This window comes from Entelurus aequoreus, linkage group LG06 (genome assembly GCF_033978785.1).
Source record: "Entelurus aequoreus isolate RoL-2023_Sb linkage group LG06, RoL_Eaeq_v1.1, whole genome shotgun sequence".
Lineage (NCBI taxonomy): Eukaryota > Metazoa > Chordata > Actinopteri > Syngnathiformes > Syngnathidae > Entelurus > Entelurus aequoreus.
This window is the reverse complement of record NC_084736.1, coordinates 48,868,762-48,878,598: the sequence shown is the minus strand read 5'-3', so window position 1 is coordinate 48,878,598 and position 9,837 is coordinate 48,868,762.

The window sequence follows — 9,837 nt, the reverse complement described above, 5'->3', positions numbered from 1 at the left end:
TCAACCGTAGAAACATAAATGTTCACAGCACAAACGTATTGTGGTGTTATTCTGATATTTGCAATAATAAAGTGGGCAACTTCATACAGGTCTGTATAACAGGTTCCTTATTTATTTATTTTTTACAAAATGTTTAAACAAAATGTTAATTTGCAGAATACACTGCACAAGTGAAGAAAACATTTTAACAAACCTTATTATTCCCATGTTGTCCACTGAATAAAGTGCAGAATTGAAGTGAAAATGTCTATTCCATAGTTGCCATCATTTTCAAGTGGGTTCACTTGTTGAAAAATGTTCATTGTTGTCTCATTAATGTTTACATCTATGTCTGGAATTACACACCGACAAGTATTGAAAGGATATGAATAATGAGACATAAGGAACCTTTCTGAGCCAAAAAAGGTTGTTTTCAACACACTGTTGAAAATAATATTCACGATGTTTCTATGTGAAATTTATTGAATATTCCAATTAATATATTTGTGTGCAGAGAAGTTCCATGAATCCAGAGGTTGTTTATTCCGTCCTTGTTGAAATGGTCATGCAGCTGTGTGGTGACTCTGAAATAAGAATGTAACAATCAGATCACATGAAAACAGCTAAGACAATATAAGTCATACAGGGAAATGCATTTGTAGACAATATTATTTGCCTGAGCCGCTAGGGAACACCAAAAAAATGGATTAGATTAGAAAAGACAGATTGAAAATAATAATACAAAAAAATTGTTTTTCCCAGCGGGCCGGATGTTGGACTTTGGAGAGCCGTAACCGGCCCGCGGGCCGTAGTTTGGGGACCCCTTATCTAGTCGATGATAAGCGCTAAATAAATGCAATCCATTATCATTAGTATATGATTAGCTACTGACGTAACACGACGTGACTCACATTTCGACATGTTACCATTGTAGCTCACTACAATGCCATGTTGTCTTACATTTCGTGTGATTCAACAATCATTTAGAAATAAATAATGTCTAATTACCTTTTCCTCCTTTTGCCCAGATGTCCATGAACTGAAACGTTGCATGTGTGCGGTGCAAACTCGCAATGGAACGAGTGCTCCAGGCTGCGGCTGTCGGGAGGAGAAAGGCACCGCTGTGTGGCCGCTCAGGTGCCGCGTCCTGCGGGGGAGACCCATGGCGGCAGCCCGACCCTTGTTGCATTGAAAGTGTTATTATATTCTCCGCTGAAGCCCTCAAATTATGAAGTGGAGCTCCCGCCTCGGTTAAGCTACTTGTCGGCAGACATTTTGTCCACAACTTGGCTTTAAAAAAAATAAAAATAAACTTTTCTGAAAAGGGGCGGGGATTATACCGGAACCGGAATGCAACATCGCTCACACACACTAGTAAGATGCTCTTACACATAGTGGTAAAATGCTCGTATACACAATGGTAAGATGCGCTCATACACATAACTGAAATCTTTGCACACATACTACTGAAATTGTTGTCCCTTACACACACGTGTAAAAAGCACACACACACACAGGTGAAACCCGTTTATACATACTAGTGAAAAATAATTCCAGGTGTGTGTGTGTGCGTGAGACAAAAACATTTCAGTAGTGTATGTAAGAATGTTTCAGTAGTGTTTATAAGAGTGTTTCGGTAGTGTATGTAAGAATGTTTCAGTAGTGTTTATAAGAGTGTTTCAGTAGTGTTTATAAGAGTGTTTCAATAGTGTATGCAAGAATGTTTCAGTAGTGTTTATAAGAGTGTTTCAGTAGTGTATGTAAGAATGTTTCAGTAGTGTTTATAAGAGTGTTTCAGTAGTGTTTATAAGAGTGTTTCAGTAGTGTATGTAAGAGTGTTTCAGTAGTGTATATAAGAGTGTTTCAGTAGTGTATGTAAGAGTGTTTCAGTAGTGTATGTAAGAGTATTTCAGTAGTGTTTATAAGAGTGTTTCAGTAGTGTTTATAAGAGTGTTTCAGTAGTGTATGTAAGAATGTTTCAGTAGTGTTTATAAGAGTGTTTCAGTAGTGTTTATAAGAGTGTTTCAGTAGTGTATGTAAGAATGTTTTAGTAGTGTTTATAAGAGTGTTTCAGTAGTGTATGTAAGAATGTTTCAGTAGTGTTTATAAGAGTGTTTCAGTAGTGTTTATAAGAGTGTTTCAGTAGTGTATGTAAGAGTGTTTCAGTAGTGTATATAAGAGTGTTTCAGTAGTGTATGTAAGAGTGTTTCAGTAGTGTATGTAAGAGTATTTCAGTAGTGTTTATAAGAGTGTTTCAGTAGTGTTTATAAGAGTGTTTCAGTAGTGTATATAAGAGTATTTCAGTAGTGTTTATAAGAGTGTTTCAGTAGTGTTTATACGAGTGTTTCAGTAGTATGTGTAAGAGCATTTCAGTAGTGTTTATAAGAGTGTTTCAGTAGGGTGTGTGAGAGAAAAAGATTTCAGTTGTTTATGTGAGAGCATTTCAGTAGTGTATGTAAGAGCATTTCAGTAGTGTTTATAAGAGTGTTTCAGTAGTGTGTATAAAAGAAAAAGATTTCAGTTGTTTATGTGAGAGCATTTCAGTAGTGTATGTAAGAGGTAATTCTGAATAATGTTCCTAACGGCCCCTCATAGTGACGTGCGCATTTTCTGCGCATGCGTATTAGGAGGGGGTCTTAAACGACCATTGTGTGTGTGGAGAAGGATGGGGTTAGGTGGGATTTACCCTGGATAACCTTAGCCGGCCTAGTGTAGAAGGGGCCTTAGTCACTTCTCGTGTGCCTTTTGTGTGTTTTCTCCCTTTTGACAAGTTTTGTCCATTTCTGTAATTCAATGAGAGTCCCAAAAAGGCAACAGACCAGCATGGAAAGGAGGGAATCGCTGTGGAGTCGAAAAAAGTTATCTTTTCGAGGAGTACACAATGGTGCTCACAATTATGGAAGAATCATCGATCAAGTTTAATCTGTGATGAGACCGGACTATTCTGTAAACAAATTGCCAAAGCAGACTTATTTCACTGCAGAGAAAAGAGCTGCTCTCATTTAGCACTGCGTCTTTCAAGACACAGTGCTCCTCGTTCTCCCTCCGTCTGCTGCTTCCTTTCTCCTCACCTCCTCCTTGCCGATAATAAAGTACGTTAATTTTACTTTTTAAAATGTTCATAATGGTAACAATATGGTTCTTAAAGGTACGGATTTTTGTGATTTCTGATTGTTTGTGAGGTCGCCATAGTGACTTCTGTGTGTGTGCGTGTGTTGGCAGAGCAGCGCATCCAGCACAGTTCAGCCTGTTGTTTTGGCTTGTTGATAAAGACATAGTTGATTCAACACATGCTTGTTATTTTTGTTTGATGTACAGTACTGTATAACACTTTATAATGTGTTCAATGAGTACAAACTTTCACTAAAATATGGAGTTTTGTCGAGGCTGGAACCCATTATTCATATTTACGTTGTTTCTAATGGAGAAATTTGCTTCATTATACAAATTGTTTCATTTATGAACCCTGTTCAAGAACCAATTAAGTTCGTAAATCGACGTTTCACTGTACTAAAAGAGATGTTGAAGTAAAGTGTCTCATTTTATTATCAAATTGTCATTATGGGACAAGGTTGGACTCAAATAGACTTTTGAACTATTTGCTTTTCCCTATCTCTCACTACACTATGTCCCTCTAGCAGGGGTGACACACTCACTTTAGCTCAGGGGCCGCATGGAGGAAAATCTATTCCCGCGTGGGGCCAAACTGGTAAAATCATGGCATTAAAACTTAAAAATAAAGACAACTTCAGATTGTTTTCTTTGTCTTACTTTGGCCAAAAATAGAACAAGCACATTCTGAAAATGTGGACATTACGAATAATCCTCTTGGAAAAACACTTCAAGTCAGTTGAAAATTCTGAGGAAAAAGATTGGGCAGTTTCAAAAGCCCCATGAAGACCACAATGAACTTAGACTTTCTCTGAGTGTTTTTACAAAGTCATTAAACTTTAAGCACTTCCTGTTTAGGATTCTCATGTTGGCAGTTCACCAATAAAAACGTTTGGAAAAGTGTTTACTCAACTCGCCGCATAGGTGACATCCACAACTGCCACAACGCATTCATTTATCCATCCATCCATTTAATATCATTCAAATATTACAATTATAATATAACCAAAACAATTATCAAAATGACACCATAGCTGAAATCAGGGTAACATAACTACAAACTTAACCAATGTGAACATAGTAGATTTAAGCACAAAATAAAATAGAACACACACAACAAATGTAGAAACACCTTTTTACAATGGAGTTAAGGGTGCACATCGTACATTCAACCAATTGCAAGCGTTGCATGGAACTCTAACTAAAAAGATGATGGTTAAGTTGACTTAAGTTTTTGTTATTTTATCCATTGAGTAGATAATTTACAATGAAAGAAGGTATTGTGTGTCACTACTGCATCAGTCTGCCGCCATCTGCCAGCCAAAACAGGAGCAGTTGATTGCTTGCACCTGCGTTGACTGGAGTAGCGACAGCCAATCCACAGGGCGCCTAAAGTCAGCTGACACATCATCTTTCAACACTTTCATGTGGGTTACAATTGAATTGCTAATGCGACATCTAATGGACACATTTAGAACAGCAGTTAATTTCCTTAAAAAATGCAGCTCATTCTTATATTTAGCAAACTCATCTTGCATGCCGCCGGCCGGGTTAAACCGTGCCGTACGTTTGACACTCCTGCTCTAGTCTCTCTCTCTCTCTCTCTCTCTCTCTCTCTCTCTCTCTACCCAAGTAGTCAAGACAGACGGCCACCCCACAGAGGTGGCCGTCTGTGCACGGTTCCTCATGTGGGGTTCAGTTGCTTTTTTCTTTCTCTTCTTTTTAGAATGCTGCTTATGGCACAGGGGTGGGACGAGATAAGCTGTGCTTCTACCCACTCTTTTTCAACCGTCGATCACTTGAGCAAAAATGTGTGCTTGTGAACTTTCAACATGTTCCAAATAAAATAAATTAAAGTGGTCATATTATGATTTTTTGTTTATACATCTAAAACCATTCCTTGTGGTCCACATAACATGTAATGGTGGTTCTTCAGTCCAACTTTTGCATTGATTTTGTTTTACAGACCGTTTTCAAGCTGCTTTCTGAACCATCGTGAAGTTGGCCACACGCATTGTGCTGTTTTTGTTTTTGAGTTAATAAAGATTACTTTGGAGGTCAATCAAAGTTCACCCATCACCCCTATTTTCTCCAAATGAAACAAAAGTGATTTCACCAGTGGAACTGGTTTTCTGTTGTTGCTGCCTGTTACTTGTTGCGCGCGACCTGTCTTCCTCTCAGGGAATAAAACACACTGGTCAATCCCAAGTTCTTTTGGATGACATATATGTTGAGTAAAAAGGACCCCAGAGACAAAATGGTACCATACCACGTTTTACTGAAGCTTCAGGAGACCAGCCCTTACAACAGACCTGGGCATTCTGCGGCCTGCGGGCCGCATCCGGCCCTTTGTGCGTCCCTGTCCGGCCCGCGTGAGGCCAATTATAAATTACAAAATACATTTTAAAAAGTATCTATGTCGAGTGTGCAATACAACGGTGCTGCTTTTGTTTTGAAAATCGTTATTTGTATTACTTCCGTGTGGACGTATGCGTGTGCGTGATTGTGAACAGCTGCAATCATTAATTACAAAATAAAGTTGAAAAAACATCTATGTCGTGCGCGCAATACAACTGTGCTGCTTTTATTTTGAAAAGTATTATTTATGGGTGTGTGTCCGTGTGTAACCTGCGAGTGAAGGTGCACATGCAGCGACAAGTGATGCACGGTTTACACCCGAGACGCTAAAAAGAGAAAAGTTGATGAAGAATGGCATGTTTCCAACAAGACATGGACTGCAAAGCAACGTCCCCTCTAAGGTGCGTGCCTGCGCAATTGCGCACTGCTCAAGCGTCTGCTGCGCGCAGCAAATATATGCCGCGCACCAAATCAAATCCCATCTGAATTCTAAACAAAATAAACATATTTATTCTATGCAATTTTGCAATGCAACTTTGAGTGACAGTGACAACAAGCGGCCCTAACGGTGTTCGTCAACACCGTTCAATTGAACACCGTTCAATTATTGTAACGTCTATCGAGATGCTTCGAGGACAGGAATTATATCGATCACTTTATTGAGCAAAACTGTTTATATTCGGACATAACCACACCAAAAACATGAGTAAAACAATTCTATCTCGAAAAACTACTCATTTTCTGCCGTACAAACCAGGCCAAAACCAACTTGTCATCTGTCACCAACACGCATAGCACTAAACCACTGGTGCGTTTACGGCCACACAAAAAGTCGGACAACTCAAACACCACACAAAGTTACACTATGACTCCTCAGTCATACGTGTGCTTATTTTACTGTCATTTATTATTAATGTTAATTTATTTATATTAGTCATGGAATGCTGTTACACACACTATGTTGAAGTATTACTATTATTATTAATTACTATTATTATTATTATTATTATTATTTATCTTACGGTATATATAAAAAATAATATTGAGCAAAATGTAATTGAAATATTGTCGATGTGGCCCTCCAGCAGTGCTCGGGTTGCTCATGCGGCCCCCGGTAAAAATGAATTGCCCACCCCTGCCTTACAATGTTACAATAGCATCAGAAGAGGTCTGAATCCAAACAACAATAGTCAGCTTATGTAGAGTGAAAACATACCCTCCCGCCCAGAAAGGATCACAGCTGCTTCTTCAAAACAGATAAGGAACTGGCCAAAACAGCTCTATGAGCCGATAAACAGGAGACCTTAAGAGCAGACATAAGATCAAAGCAAGGAGGTCACGAGAAGACGCACTACATGGGAAAATACTAGCTGCTTTAAACATGACTATGGAATGAAAAAGAACACTTAAAAATATGTCATTCTCACACACTACACGATCGGTACCGGAAAACACGATTGGTCCACGCATGCGCGAATCCTACATCACTTCCTGTCAACCTATTTTATGTCAGTTACGTTCCTGCACGTCTCTCTTTTTTTTTTTTTTTTTTTTAGTAATCTTTATTTCAATAACAATGTAAAACAAAACATTACATTCAAAATAAACATTATTAAAGATTAAAGTGTTTATTTCTAAACTGTACAAAAAAACGGAACAATCTGGACCCCAACCTGGACTTAGATATCGTGGTTGTTTTTATTTCTTCTTTTATCCTTTTTTATTTATTTATTACATTTTAGTATTTTAGGTGATATATTCTGCACTTCCTGAGATAGGCTCCAGCACCCCCCGCAATCTTGAAAGGGACAAGCGGTAGAAAATGGATGGATATTCTGCACTTCTTTTAAGGTATATTTTACTACTGTATTTTATTCATCCTTCCGTGTTACGATTTAAATGAAGTTAAAAAGTTAACGTACCAATTATTGTCAATGTGACACTATGTGCTCATTTTCTTATGTCTGTACAGCACTTTGGCCAACTGGGGTGGTTTTTTAAATTTGTTATATAAATAAATGAACTGAACTGAACTGAACCGAACTACTAGATTTACATTAAATACATCAATTCACAATACTGCTAATTGCAAATTCTATGTTTTGCTAGCCTCCAGGTATAGATTTAGATAAATAGCCTAATTAAAAAAATGAACATTTAATCAATATTACTCTCTGCGCCCCCATGCTTCATTCAGGGCAATGACAGTAGCGTGAAAGTGATTGAAATTGTGGCGATGATACTCCCTTTTTTTATTTACCCCTCATTTTCATATGATTGTTTTCTTTTCCTACTATTTTAGCTTTTTGTTTCATACAAAACACGAATTAACCATTTAATTTTACAATGGAATGGTAAATAAAATTAACCATTTAAATATCACAGCCCAGGTTGAAGAAGCTGTTTATCATTTAAAAAAAAAAGGGGAGAAAGGAAGTTGCATAGTTTTGGCGCTTGCGTGCACCAATCATGTCTTCTAGTACTGATCGTGTAGTGACACTGCCGTCATGCTCGTATACTATGAACTTTAATTTGCACAGGTGTACCTGTCCAGGATCGTGTATAAAGAGAGTATGGCCAACCCGGTCTCAGGCAATCTCTTTGCCGATCGGTCAAAAGGCTCTCACGTGACTACAGGGCGCCATTACTGCTACTAACTCTCAGCTGATGCTATGTGGTTGCAGAGCTTTCTCGTTAGGTTTTGGAGGTGTATGAATGCCCTGTTGTGCAGCACCTGAGTGAATTGTGGCACAACCCGGAAAGAAGACAAGTACGGGAAGTGAAGGTTTGTTATCGACACTGGAGAGCCACTAATAAAAATAATAAAAGAATAAATGAACAAATGAAAAAGATGGTTTGACAAAAACAGACTCTCTGAATCTCAGTAAAACTAAAATAATTATATTCGGTAACAGCAGAAGAGAAAGTCAAACAAATACAAATAGACTGACCTTGGAAGAGTAAAAGAAGCCAAATTGTGGGTGTAATAATAGATGAGAAAATGAACTGGAAATGTCATAAAAAACATAACATAAAATGGCAAGAAATATGTCAATAAGGAATAAAGCAAATTAAAAGTCAGTCCATATTCTCTACTGCTTGTCAGTGTTACTGTGATGGACCCGAGTGGTGGAATATTAAAATCTAGTAAAAATGTTGCTTAAAACCAATATAAATATTAAGAACCCAATGCAGTGAGAGCAGCTGTCCAAAATAAGGGAAGATGATTTTGCTCATTCACAATTTATTATAATCTGAATTTAAAAAAACAGTCCAGTTGACAACACTAAAAATACCATTATGGTGAGGGTACAGCCGCGACAGGCTTAGGGGGTCAGCGTCCTGGCTCCGCACCATACTTGCCAACCTTGAGACCTCCGATTATTCGGGAGGTGTGTGTGTGTGTGTGTGGGGGGGGGGGGGGTGGGGGGGGGGGGGGGGGGGGTGGGGGGGGGGGGTGGGGGGGGGGGGGGGGGGGGGGGGGCGGCGCGTCAGCGTGGGTCGGGGGGGGTGGGGTGGGGGGGGCGTGGTTAAGGGCGTGGTTAAAAGGAGAGTATATTTACAGCTAGAATTCACCAACTCAAGTATTATATATATATATATATATATAATACTTGACTTTCAGTGAATTCTAGCTATATATATATATATATATTTTTTAAATTTTTTATTATACATATAAATAAAATAAATACTTGAATTTCAGTGTTCCGGAGGCTATCCAGTAGATGGCAGCATTGTCCTGTTTAACTTCTCAGTTCATGTCTGAGTATATCATTTCGGCCACCGTGTTCAATGGAGAAGTCTGTTCTACAAAATGTACAGGCAACATACATACCCCTTCCCTTTCAAACTGTCCTGGATGAACTTAAATTCTTGTTTCCATTCGTTTTGGAACTTGCAAGCGTATTTCTTCATCTTGCTTGTCGACGGCGTCGCCATGTCTGTAACTTCCTCGTTCTTCTGCTTCGTCTCCTTGTTGTGTGCGCAGTTGTGCACTCTACTCTCTAAAAGCCGTAGATGTTATGACGTCATTGGGCAGGCAAGCTGTTTATATTGTGGGAAAGCGGACGCGAGAACAGGCTGTCCCCACTCAGGTCCGCATTGAGCTGGAGGGGGCGTGGCCTCTAGCTCCGGCTGAATACCGGGAGTTTGTCGGGAGAAAATGTCTGCCTGGAGGTTATCGGGAGAGGCACTGAATACCGGGAGTCTCCCGCTAAAAACGGGAGGGTTGGCAAGTATGCTCCGCACACTTCCACGGCGTCCTCCTGCACACAGAATTAAAACGGAGGCAGGCCACGGGAATACAATCTTCTGAAACCATGGAGACGCTCTCCGGGCTGACACCACACTTACACGCAAGGCAGGGTTTCCCCTGCCTCCGCGTCG